Source organism: Hermetia illucens, chromosome 3 (genome assembly GCF_905115235.1).
Source record: "Hermetia illucens chromosome 3, iHerIll2.2.curated.20191125, whole genome shotgun sequence".
NCBI classification, from domain to species: domain Eukaryota; kingdom Metazoa; phylum Arthropoda; class Insecta; order Diptera; family Stratiomyidae; genus Hermetia; species Hermetia illucens.
In genome coordinates this window covers 148,470,852-148,484,304 of record NC_051851.1, presented here as the reverse complement: position 1 = coordinate 148,484,304, position 13,453 = coordinate 148,470,852, and the positions used below count along the sequence as shown (strand labels likewise).

At 40.4% G+C, this 13,453-nt stretch overlaps 1 protein-coding gene across 1 annotated transcript in view; it reads right to left on the bottom strand.

Moving 5' to 3' along the window:
- Positions 1-577: 577 nt before the first annotated feature.
- The window catches only part of LOC119651462 (uncharacterized protein DDB_G0271670), a 168,801-nt gene continuing 155,925 nt past the window's right edge, over positions 578-13,453 (bottom strand). The window contains exon 2 of the mRNA XM_038055068.1: positions 578-1,068. The gene's annotated coding sequence lies outside the window, so the exon portion shown is untranslated. The remainder of the gene's footprint in view (positions 1,069-13,453) is intronic.

The following is a 13,453-nucleotide window of genomic DNA, read 5'->3' as shown; positions in this document are numbered from 1 at the left end:
AATAGAATCAAAGGAATTAAAATAAACTTCGTAGTTTCTGCGAATTTTCTTAAAATAAAAACATTTTGTTTAGAATAAAACATTTAAATAAATCTCGAAAAATTAGAAAATTGATCATGTTTGCGCTTTTTAATATAGTTCTTTTCTGAAAATCGTGTAAGGAGACTTATTACTTCGTTATTATTGGTATATTCTTAAAAAAACATAACGTAGTCATAAAAATTCATGAAATTGTCTTAAAATATAAGATAAAACGTCATTTAAATCTTAGATCAACTAAACTGAATAAAATCTAAATTTCCTAAAATAATGAATAGAAAACATAACAATCATTGCCGATTTTAATAAATATACTCATTAGAAAATTACGAGTGTGAACAATGCAATTCTATGTAACTTTTCACTATTCAAAAGGGAAAACTTTGGTATATATCGTAATATTGGAAGAACAATATAGTTGCAGGTTGAATATTTGGCATCGTTTGGCAAGACTTTGGCTTAAATTTCTCTTTTTCTCATTCAAGCTAAAGTCAATTTATCGTGAAAGCTGAAAAGTTATCTCCAAGCGACTTTATTATTTTTTTTACCATTAAAAACCTTAAACAACTCTGACAGTTTGATACAATGGAAGAAACCCATTGTTAGCATGTAAAGTTGTTGTTTCTTAATGTTTGCTTGAGAGCTTGGGAAAAACAGAAGAAATCTTCTTTTTATGCTGGATCACTTTGGAAGCACGTACTTGACCTCTTCCAAAGTCTCTTATTATCGGAATCTGTTCATACAAAGGAAAAAATCTTTTCTTGGTTTCCCACAAAACTTCACACCGAAATCTGAACTGGTTCCCGAAATACAGTGTTTATGGAAGTTGCTCTTTTACACAGAACTCCAAAAAGGAAATTTCTTTTGTTTTTCAATCCTGAACGTATCCTAAATAGTGGCAAAGCTGAACGACAAGTTGACTTTAGCATAAATAGCTCTAGTGCATATAATTTGACTTCAATACTGGAGTGATCTATTTCAAAGAGAGAGAGACAGATTTTCGGACACTTTGTAAGCTCTTCAACAAATCTGTAAATATTGTAAAAAATTATTTAAATTATTGTTCTAATATCAAATCCATGAAGAATTGAAAATACACTTCAGACCTCATAGAAAAGCAAAGGCATACGTCTAAACTGAAGTAGCAATAAAGTCGCATCAAGGCATCCCATATATCCTCAAATGAACGTCCAATTCTCTACTTAAAAAAAAATTCCAAACAAACTCAAGTCCATTTTTTTAGCGCCGTTTTTTTTTTCTACTTTCTCTTCGTCCTATTTACACAATCTCATATACAATTTACTATTCTTTTGCAATTTTTTTATTTCTTCATATCTAATTGCAATTTCTAGATGCGTTACAAAATTTGTTGATTTTAAAAAATTTTGCAAAAGCGAAATCGTTCATTCGATGTATTTTCCTTCATTTATTTTTTGTCTTGAACATTATCTACTTAAAATTATTCTTATCTATCAATTAATTTTCTTGGTTGCTTGTGTTTTAAAGGAATTTTGTACACATTCTGATCATTTTGTGATATCGACATATACATAATTTTTGGTAAAAAAATTTTTATAACACAATTGGGCTGCAGGTAATGTAGATATTTAGAAATTTCGTATAGTTTACTTCAATCGTATTAATTTCATTGCAACTGTTTTTAAATTTTCATTCGTTCAATTAAATATAATATTTATGTAATCACGCCGTCACTGATGACCACCCCCAATTTCATTAACAACCTCTACATCGGCTAAAGTCGTCTAGTTTTACTTTACAAGGTCTTGCCAGATTTATTTGCCAGACACAAAACTATCTTTATTGAAACTAGATATATTTTCGCCCTTCATTTAGGTTTTTATTATTTTCTGTCATTTTATACAATCTGATAACGAGTCATTTAGGTCGAAGAGTCCAGAGGTAGCACTAGGAAAGTGAAGAGGGCAGATGCCATTTTAGTGAATAGAAGCTGACTTCCTCTGTCTAATGTGACAGTTACATTACCGGGCTTTAACGTGAGTACCTGTCTCGTGAACTTAATCCCACGGTCTTCTTAAGACACGGATTGATTTTGTGACCACAATCAGAGCCCCGCCGCAGCAAGTTACGACGGTACCAGTCTATACCGAGGGTATGGCTCAGCATTCATACTGGTGGATGCAAGACCTACTAAAATCTCTACCGAACTAAGGAGTACGGTACTCGTGTTGAAACACAACACCATGCTGAGACCGGAAGATCTCTATTAGCTTGAACCCAACCCCAACCCGCATGAAGCTAACACTAGGGGGCCAACCGCGAACAACCGAGTTGAACACACTTACAACAGGAGAGGAGTTCACCTGAAATGTGTGAATTTAGGGGCTATTTCGGTTCCCATGGTACCAGTATACCCCTGGTAAGGTTTCGTGACTATATTTCAGATGAGTCCCCGTGCAGGCTCGGGTCTGATCGTCCTATGTCTAATGCCGCGGATAAATCTTTGAATCAGTGGTCGAAAAATGAATATTAATTAAATTCTTTAAACGCAAACATTAGACGCTGCCTCACCTTTGCCCTGGGAGCAACGTAACCGAAAGTGGTTACAGGTGTTAATCGTCTTCCTCATTTTTTGAATACTTGAATGCTAAGCAAAAAAGAGAAGTCCGGGGATCAAGTGAAATGAGAGTAAGTTGCACCCCAATTGAAAGTCCGGTCCAGTAATATTATTATAAGAGCATGAACTAAAAATTTATTGTTACATTCCAGAGCTGCTGACGACAACAGCAAGTACGGGCTTGGGGACAGGATGTCCGCCAAGAGGTGTAAGATGATACACCCCGAGATGTCATCGGAAGAAGAAGGCAGCTCTCCAGAGCTGCAAGCATTGAACGCGACCCTCCTCGAAAAAATCGAGGAGCTGAAACAAGAGAAGGCCGCGATGGTCCAGCACCTGGACTGTCAACAAAACATCATCAAGCAAAAATAAAACTAGGTAGCTTTCTTCTACTACACTGAAGCTACTGAGGAAGAGAGTAAGTAGAGTAAGAGCTCTCGAAATACGTATTTAGTAACTATTAAAATATATTGTAGTAGGAGAAAGCTATAGCTAGTTTTATTTTTATTTAGAAGAACTACAAGCATCGGAACGATAACTGTCATCAAGCAGCTAGAGGAACTCTTGGCATCCCTCTCTGGGAGGAGGAACAACACGAGCAACATGTGGAGCAACAACATCAAGAAGGCGACGAATTCAACTTCGTCCAGCGGAGGAAAAAGAAAAACAAAGAGAAGGTGAGTGCAAGTAGAGCTAATGCCCCTCCGGCAAACCCTCAGGCACCCTCCCCCCAGGCTACCCGCTCAAAAAAGACAAAAATTCCGCCCATCACTGGGTATAAAATCAATGTTGTTCAATTCTTGAGGATACTAAAAAAGAAGGGGTTGAAAGCAACCCTAAAAAATACCGAGGGCCGATAGGAACCTCATTTTTGCTCAAATCCTTGAAGATAATGCAGCGATCTTCAATCTCATTAAAGAAAAAGGGGTTACATACCACGACCAGTACCCCACCAGCTTTAAGGACTCAGTTCTTAGCCATCCGTGGTCTTCACAGAGAGACAGTCCCGGCTGACATAATGCGCGAACTCAACGAAGATTACCCGCACGTAAAGTTGAAAAGCGTGTCGAATTTACTCACGCGCACTCAAGCTTGTACAAAGCCTGAACCCGGCGCTTCCGTTGAAGTCGCAATCGGGGCTGTTAGAGCTAAATGAAGCATTTAAGATGAAATATATTCTCCACCAGAAAATTTCGCTTGAGAAAGTCAAGTCGATTCAAGAAATGCAGTGCTACAACTGCCAAAACTTTGGGCATACCGCCGTCAATTGCTCCATCGTGCACCCGTGCGTGAGGTGCACGAAAACCCATGTGCGAGGGGAATGCCCAAATCCCACCGCAGGCAAACCAACTAGCTGCAATTGCGGCCAGTCCGGACATCCCGCCAACTATCACGGATGCCCGGCATAGGGGAACGGAAGCTGGCAGGGCAAAAAAAAAAATGCCGAGATCATGAAAGCGAAACAGGCGGTGACTCAGATGTCACAAAGCTTGGCCAAACCGGGCGTTTCTTACGCTCAAGCAGCTAGGAATACTCTTCCTAGAACTGCAGCCCCCCAAACTATTCAATGTAAGTCACTGTTTTTTTTTTAATAAATGATTTTAAAACCGAAAACCGAAAAATCCGCCAGAGGCGCGATGATCGAGTCAAAGAAGAGGAATCGAAACGTAACCTCCAGGTAACTCGCACGCGTTCGTAACGAGCTTTCATAAATTATATTTGGGGATTGTTTAGTAATAAATGTTGTTAACAGTTTCCGTGGCGAGTGTTATTTAATTTACCCTTCGATAGTACGAACAAAAGCAACCTACAATTGGTGGCCACCGAAGCGATGAGGTGACTCATTGGGCGCGACCGGGAAGTGTGTAACCGATATTGTAATGGAAAGTGCAAGCTTTGTATTACAATATGCGGAACACACTTGTCGGTCAGTATTGTGTTGTGGAATGCTGAGTTTTTGCATAACAGCACTGACCTCTTAAGCATGTTTTGAGGTAATCGTGGGTCGGCAAATAAGAATAGGAAAGTAGGTTAAGGTAGATCTAGAATAAGCATAAAGAAATGTTAGAGTTAGTCGATATTAAAAAGCGAACCCGCGAGGTCGGTAAAGTGCAAGTGAAGTATGTTTAATAAAGTTAATTAAGAAACGAAAATAACGAGTTTTCGTGATTACAAAAAGTGGATAGTGAAAGTGGAGGTCACGACACTTCTCACCTGTTAAACAAGTTCATCGACTGGCCTCCGAGATAAGCTGTGTTTTGGAAGGTAGAAAGTGCTGCTCGGCCGTATTCCTTGACGTTGCACAAGTCTGGAATGAAGATATGGCGGCATATCGGAGGCACGAACCACGAGTGTATCACCGTGGTAAATTCGTCTCTGATGACGAATTAAACGGACGCGGACACAGCTGACGGCCTGACAGGAGGCTGGGGCAAGAAAATGTCAACGGACTGGCACTTCCGAAGAAGTCTCTTGAGATTGAACCGCCGGCGTGAACGGCCGAAAGTTAAAAATTATTATTAGTGCTTGCATCCAATATCACAAGTTCGCCTGAGTTGTCTAATTTTTCTATTTCTCTTAGGATGGCTTTTCAATACATCAGCAAAGGCGAATTCACCACGGCGATGCGTTCGTACTTCGTGCTTCCGATGTGCCGCCACAAAGGTCTCATCTACAAAATCAAGGAACCTACGAATATCCATAAAATTCTTGAGTCGTATCTGACTGGCAGAGGATTTGTTATTAAACAAAAAACTATCACATCACGAGAATATAACATCAACACGAGAGTACCCCAAGCTATTGCCCTCGGCCTTCTGCTTTATTTGATATATACTGCAGATTTGCCCACAAACGAGCGCCTGTTTACTTCTACCTTCGCTGGCGATCCTAGTGTTGCATCTTGAGACGTCAAGAATCATATGAAAGATATTGAGCAATCAGCAGCATCAAAGTAAATGAAACAAAATGTAGGCCTGTCACTTTTACATTTAAGAAACGAACATGTCCCCCAATTAAGTTTAACGGCGTATCCATTCTCAGGTAAAACACCTAGGAATACACCTAGGCAGAAGGCTTACTTGGAAAAAACATATTTAGGCCAGCGCGATAAAGCACATCCAACATCGAAATTCTTCAAAGAAAGCAGTCTAAAATATTGAGAACGATTACTTCGGCACCGAGGTACATCAACAGATCGGGCGGAGCAACTCAGATCTTCGAATGGTTAAAATTTCATATCTCCGTTAGTTTTGCCTCAATCGCTCTTAAAAATTGGCATGACATTCCTGAGATATTGTGCATTCATAAAAAAATAACAAATATGGCCGATAAAAATTCAAGACCAAAGAGCTGAACTACCCGAAAGGAACTCGTGGTAATATAGCTCGGAAATATGAAAAAAAAACGATTTCAAGGAAATCAATTCACGATGGCGAACGGGGAGAGTTTGGGGCTGTAAGAAAAGATCTCGTTACGTAAACATTCAATTGGAAAATTCTGTTTTTTTTTCTTTTCTCCTGATGAAAGATTCTATTAACTAGAATTGAGAATTAACTAAATTCTTCACTTATGAGGTTCTGCCGAAATTCATATGTAAATAATATGGAAACATATAAAAGAGATTGGCTTAATGAAAAAGGGACACTCTAGTAAGAAAAACGGATAAAAGAAGTGCTAAGTCTACAGGGTGCTTTATGAAAGTAATGCCCATTGTTTTATTATGACGCAACTATACATCGTAGCGCGATCAGACTGGTCGGAGATTGCGGAGAGGGTTCTGATCTTTCAAATGCGCCCTGTCTCAGTTTGCTCTAAGCAGTAAGAGTGTTAGGACGTGTCTTTGTGCGAAGTCTGTTTTTCGATTGTGTCACTGCGTAATGGAGCGCTCACTGGAACAGCGGTACGCGATCAAGTTTTTGTGTGGCTTGGGAAGACTGCAACGGAGACTTATCAAATGCCTCAAGAGGCTTTTAAGGAGAGATGCCTTTCGAGATCTCGATTTCTCTGATTTCAAACCGAAAAGACGACATAAATAACTGAGGAAATAACAAGGGTATGTATTTCTTCCCTTAAAGCGATATAGTTAGGGGCATGCGGGAAATCGTGAGCAATAGGGAATCGCGAGACATCGCGATCTTTCGACAATATGTCAAAATAGCCCGTTCAACACATGAGTCAAAGGTTGACCCTACACGATCAGTATTTTATCAGTCTGGCGTCAGTCAGAATGACAAGATTGTGACAAACTGATCGTCTAGGGTATTTTTATGGCAATGACTCAAGGACTAATGAAAATTTAAATTTTTAAATAAAATCTGTCAGACTGGCTGGACTGATGATAAGTTGAGTGTGGTGCAGCCATCATTGTGTTATTAATCGAAACATGACTTATGAATGGTTCGGATCTTTAAATACATACAACAAAAGTGTTTTTTTGTCAGACTGATGAAATACTGATCGTGTAAGGTCAGCCAATGACATAGAGATTGCGAAACGTGCGGGTGTCAAAATTTGCTGGTGTGATTAAAACCCCTTCGCCACTTATAACGGACAGACTTTTATTTGTTAAACAAGTGCGAATAAGTAGCCAGTTTCGATTTTGAATGAATTTTAACTTAACTTTAAGTATGCATCCAGGGTCAGGCTAACCCCAAGATTGTTTTCTTAAGGGTTTTCGATATTAAATATCCAATATTAAGGGACCGACATAAAGTGGGAAGTGGTGGAGAGTATAGCCAGCCTAGCTGCTGCGGCAGCTTAATCGTAGCAGTCGTACCGTAGGAAATAGAACCCCTGTGTGCACAGATAATCTGTTTCGAGTTTTTTGGTTTTATCTAAATTTTATTATCTTTTACTACATATAAGTAAATGAAAACGTTAGGATTTTTTTTTCAATCTAAATTATATATAAATATGCCGTATAATTTACAGCCGCAGAGCATTGCGAACGCGTTTCAGAAGATATACTGATTTTGGCGGAGCATCAAGCGATGAATATGATGATTTCGTCGAAGAGATGTCAGAAGAGGAAACTGGCGCTGGTTTATGCCGGAACAGTAATAAATACGTGCGGACGTCACAGCGGTAGATTTTGAATTTGACCCGTTCGTTAATGCGACGATATTTCATAATGCAATTCACCATATGTTGACAGCGTCAATCCGAGATACTTAAATTGGCCAGTTCTCGACAGTTCCCTATCACTGACAATGATAGTGTCTGTTTCATTAGGATCGGTCATCAAAAACTCTGTTTTATTCAGATTCAATTGGAGACCGTATTGTGTGTAGCGATCATTCCACTTTTGGATAAGTTGCTCGAGATCAGCTTTGTTGTGAGACGTTAGGAAAACATCATGTGTATAGAGTAGTGTATAGGTCCCGCGTGACAGGGTCCATGACAAGAACAAAGAGGAGTGGCGGGCCATATGTAAGCCCAGGATAGGCAATAACTTTAACGGCACCGGAAGAGAATTCTGCTTCATATTCCAACCAACCACTGTCAATAGCTATTAAAAGACAGCTAACGCAGTTACCATGAAATTGTGGGAAAACGACCAGGATGGACATTTCAACATGACAAAGCGATATTGCCCTAATGACATTGACGTGCAATCGGCGAAAGAACTTTGAAAGACTGTTAATGGGGTGTCACACTCCCCCACGCATCATTTGACGAAAATAGACCTAAATTTTGGTTCAAATGAGGTACTTGTACAGGCATCGCTGGGATACACCAATATTTTTCTTATTGAAATTTGTGAATTAAAGTTTGCAATGGAAAGAATATGGTGTCTCCGATATCCACCCGGGACTCACGCCGCAAGCAAAGACTCGAATCGAGGACGGATTCCGAACGCGTCCCCGGTGCGTTAAAATTAGGGATATAAAAGCAACGGAGCCGTTGAGGTGACTCATTGGGCACGACCTGGAAGTGGTTACACGACGAAATATGCGAGCAGACCTAATGTTCAACTACTGTCTAAAGATAAGACCATACAATATTCAAATATTCTTTGCAATAATCGAAGAAGAATGCCAGTTGTGAAACAACACTTCAATGAAGTTGATCTGATGTGTGAAGCAATTTCATAATGCAATTCACCATAGGCTGACAGCGTCAATCCGAGATACTTAAATTGGCCAGTTCTCGATAGTTCCCTATCACTGACAATGATAGTGCCTGTTTCACTAGGATTGGTCAACAAAAACTCTGCTTTATTCAGATTCAGTCGGAGACCGTGCTGTGTGAGGCCATCATTTCACTTTTGGACAAGTTGTTCGAGATCAGCTTTATTGTGAGACGTTAGGAAAACATCATCTGTATGGTGTGGTATATATGTCCCACGTGACAGTGTCCATGACAAGAACAAAAAGAAGTGGCGAGCCATACGTAAGTCCAGGATAGACAACAACTTTATCGGCACGGAAAGAGAATTCTGCTTCATACTCCAACCAACCATTGTCAATAGCTATTACAAAACAACTAACGCAATTACCATGAAATTGGTGACGTGCAATCGGCGAAAGAACCTTGAAAGACTGTAATGGGGTGTCACAATCCCTCACGCATCATTTGATGAAAACAGAGCTAAATTTTGGTTCAAATGAGTAAGTTGTACAGGCATCGCTGGGATACATCAATATTTTTCTTATTAAAACTATTTCGTAGCAATCATCGTTATATAATTTTCTAATATTTTCGATGAAATTTATGGATTAAAGCTTGCAGTGGAAAGAAGGTGGCGTCTCCGATATCCACCTGGTATTCACGCCGCAGGCAGAGACTCGAATCGAGGACCGATTCCGAACGCGTCCACGACACGTTAAAATTAGGGATATAAAAGCAACGGAGCCGCCACACCAGGGGCTATCTAGCTGTCTAGCTGTCTAGCTCTTGACGAAATCGGGCGTATTTTTCACAGCGAGGATTTTTTCAACCTAGGGCCAATTGTGTGCAAGTGGAGCGATTTCGTGTGCGAACATTTATTTTCTAAGCTAAAGTGAGAACATTTATTTTGGTGGCAATGATTGGTATCCTAACGTCCAACAATGACGTTAGCATCATTGAGTTGAACATCAACTCTATCATCGGTCGAGCTCGCAGACACGCTTCCCAACTGATCCGGTTCGACATCAAGTAGGTAGCGGACTTAGGATTCCCTCAATTCCTAAACAAAATTTAATTATAAGTAGTTTGTGCGTTAGGTCAACTTAACATTGGTGACCCCGCCATAATCATCACAGACAAGCGAATGCAATTGGAGTCCACTCTTTTCTCAGAGCTTCTAGAATTCAATCGCCAGTAGACAACAGCATGTCGTCCGCAGTCCAATGAGAAGCCATCGTACGCTGGAAGAACTAAAAGAAGACACTTTTAAAAGAGTGATGAGTGCTGATTGGGAAAAAATGACTGCGCCCCAACCAGACAGGTTCACAAAGGTAACCCTGAAGAAGCGCCGCAAGGCGACCGACAGTCCGACCACCGATTTTCAGCCGAGAAACGCTGACGACGGAGGGGAGAAACCGTCCGAGGTGACGTTCTCGAGTGACTGCGAATCCGACTCGCAAGCGGGCTCTGATGGGACGGTGAAGAGTTCAGCCGCGCGTGGCGCAACGGAGCCATCACACCAGGGGCAGATACTTTTGGTGCTTCAGAGTGTCAACTTCGGTCTTCCTCACAATTACAAAAATTAAAATCAAATAATGATCAGTCCTTAATAATAAAACTAGAATTTCAATCTTACAGATTAGGGAAAAGCAATCTGTTGCCTTAAAAGAACACATAGAAAATAACATACAATACACTCTCACCGCAGGAACAATAGCAAAGAAACGCGACGCTGATCCCCATATTTATGAATGTCAGGGTAGCAATATGTAACAACAAATTGAACTGCCTTTAAGAAATTGAAACGGAAAAAGACAAATCTTATCGGCATCGGAGACATCGAACCATAGAAAAACTTTAAAAAAAATCTAAAAACATTTAAATTCAAAGAGCGACGTCGGTTGGCAGTAGATTTCTATATGGACGATAGTGTGGCGCGGCAGGATCCGCAGCATTCGAAATTTATTTCAAATGTTGCGGATGCGGACAGGTAGATGGCGCGGAACTCTCCACTCACTTTAGAACTCGCCACGGAAGTGGAGAATTAGCGGTGAGAAAGTGCCGTTGATTGGGATAGAAAGGACCGCATGGAAATAAGCCGGTCTCTTCTGTCTCCAACCGTTGCGGGTAACAGTCGTGAATGATTTCGCTCGTTTCAATATCAATTAAAGTTCGTACATTGATTTATTTAAAACAAAAACAAGAAACTAAAATAGTACTGTAGCAAAATGTTGTAAGTGGGATAAAATCCTTTCATAAAGTTTGTTGAATGATTATTAACAGTTTTCCTTCGTGTGTAATTGACTCCTGTCATACTGAAACGAAAAACCTTCCTTCGCTGGGAAAAGTGTATTTGTATAGCAGGAAGATATATAGAAGGCAATCATTTTTTAATAAGGGATTTTCATTCTCATAAATAAATCCCAGATTATATTTGACAAATATACCGCGGCAACACCAATCTCGACCAATACAGCGCGCTAGGAAAAATTAACGGCCGCTCATGATACTCCAACGAAAACAGCCGATGTCATCCCGTGTTCCAAGCATCAGTAGTTATTCAGGATAAATTAAACATTATTAAAAACTAAAGTAACGCTTTATTATTTGAACGGCTTTAGTTGTAGTTGGCACTACAAATGCATATGAGTTTTAGGAAGTACTGAAGGTTTGTACTATAGTTGTCAAAATTTCATGACAATCTGACGTTTAGTTCACAAGTTACAGTGGTTTAAATGACACTACTTTTGTCATTTTTCAACAATAGAAGGGCGAGCAAAAAAACCCTAAGATCGAGTCAACCGGTACTTCAAGAAGAGTGAATTTGCGATCAATTGTGTTGCGACAAACAAATGCATCACCAAAGAAATTATCAAAATTTCCAATGACATAAAGCGGCTGCCGTACACACAAACTACACGCAACAGAACAAGACAAAAAAGTTCAATGCGCGATGACGCGGAGCAAGACCAGCGTAATCGCACTAAATGATTGATTTTCTTGCACTTCCCATTCACTAATTTTCACTCTGATTGTCGGGTTAATTCGCGGAAGTATTGCTGATTATATTGGAAGTTGTTGGGGTCACCAATTGTGAGGGATCCTTCGAAGTCCCCGAGCGAGGACGACATTATTAGCCTCAACATCGTGGGCACGGTCAAACGGATATCCTTGGCTAGAGAAAACGCGACCAGGGCGAGAAGTGCATCACGCGTTCGTTTTGACTTGTGGCAGCCGAGTTGAAGAAGCTGTGCTTTTAGTTCCTCGCTGAAACCCCCTTTGGCTTCAGCTGAGGTGAAGTGTTGTGGCGGAGCGAGCAACTTGCGCATCGCACACGTGAAAGTGCAAATCAAGTTTGCCACGACATTGAAAAACAATTGCAGCAAAAACTGTTTTTTTGATGTCAGTAGGAGTTCGGACGTAAAGCAAGTCGGAGGAAAGGGGTGCCGCCTCTCAATTCAATTTATATCGTTAATTTCAAATTAAGTTTGAAAAAAATAAAATATAAATCAGATTAGTATTTATGTGCTACAGCAGAATCTCACTCTGTTAGAGAACAAGCGGAGAAAGAACATCAGTTCCCCTCCTAAAGATGAACTCTCGAAGCGGGAGGACACAACTACGTCGGAGTCCACGGATTATGAATCCGAACTATCGCACGGTTCTGACGAAACTGTCAAAGATCTACCAATCTCCGTGGGTCAAATTCAGGAATATGTTTCAGTAAAAAACAAAAAAAAAGCGCCTCCTGAGAAAGTTCACAGAGGTGTTTGCGAAAACAAGCCCTATTAGGAGTTAATCCTGGGGCTTTAAGCGACAGTTGCGTCATTGGAGACAGCCATCAAACGAATCTTGGGGAAAACTGCCTTCCCCCTTTCCGAACTTGAAGACGAATCCCACATTGCAGAATTACCTGCTTCAAATTAAACTCCAAAGGAATCTCCAACACCAGCCCTTATCAAATACCAATACCAACCATTTCCAACGCACGAGTTCCATCATTCAAAACTATCAAAAATAGCACAAACCGCAACAATAGAGTTCCACCACCTCCTCCATCCATCAACAAGAAATCAAATCCCAATAATAAGAAGGTAAATCGAAAGACTCTGTTGTTGTTGGGCCTCTCAGCAGCTTCAATCGATTAAAGAAAATATTTTCCGTACCCTCCCTAATATGGCGGCGCATCGGAGCCGCGAACCACGAATGCATCGCCAGGGTGAATTTGCCTCTGCCGATGTACTGAACTGCCGCCGACAAAGTTGACGGCCTGACAGGAGGCCGGCGCGCCCGTTTCTCCGTTCTCTTCGAGATCAGAGCTCCGACTCTTCAAGATGTAATTTGCTAATCAAGTGCCAAATTTAACATAATTTTAAAAGTATTGTTTTGCTAAGCATAAAAGGTTAAAACGAAATATAACTCAAAAATATTGGCCAATCTAAGGCAATAAAGATTTTTTACCACACTAACAATTACCCGATTAAAAAATCAGATAATTCTCACCGAATACTAACAAAAACGCCAGAAGACTATGGTACGACCAATAAAATCTTCACGATTTCCTTGAGTTCGCAAGAATTCCTGCAGCTGTTCAACGCAATGGTTGGTATTCTAACGTCCAACAATGACGTTAGCATCATTGAGTTGAACATCAACTCTATCATGGGTCGAGCTCGCATGATCCGGTCCGCCATCAAGTAGGTAGCG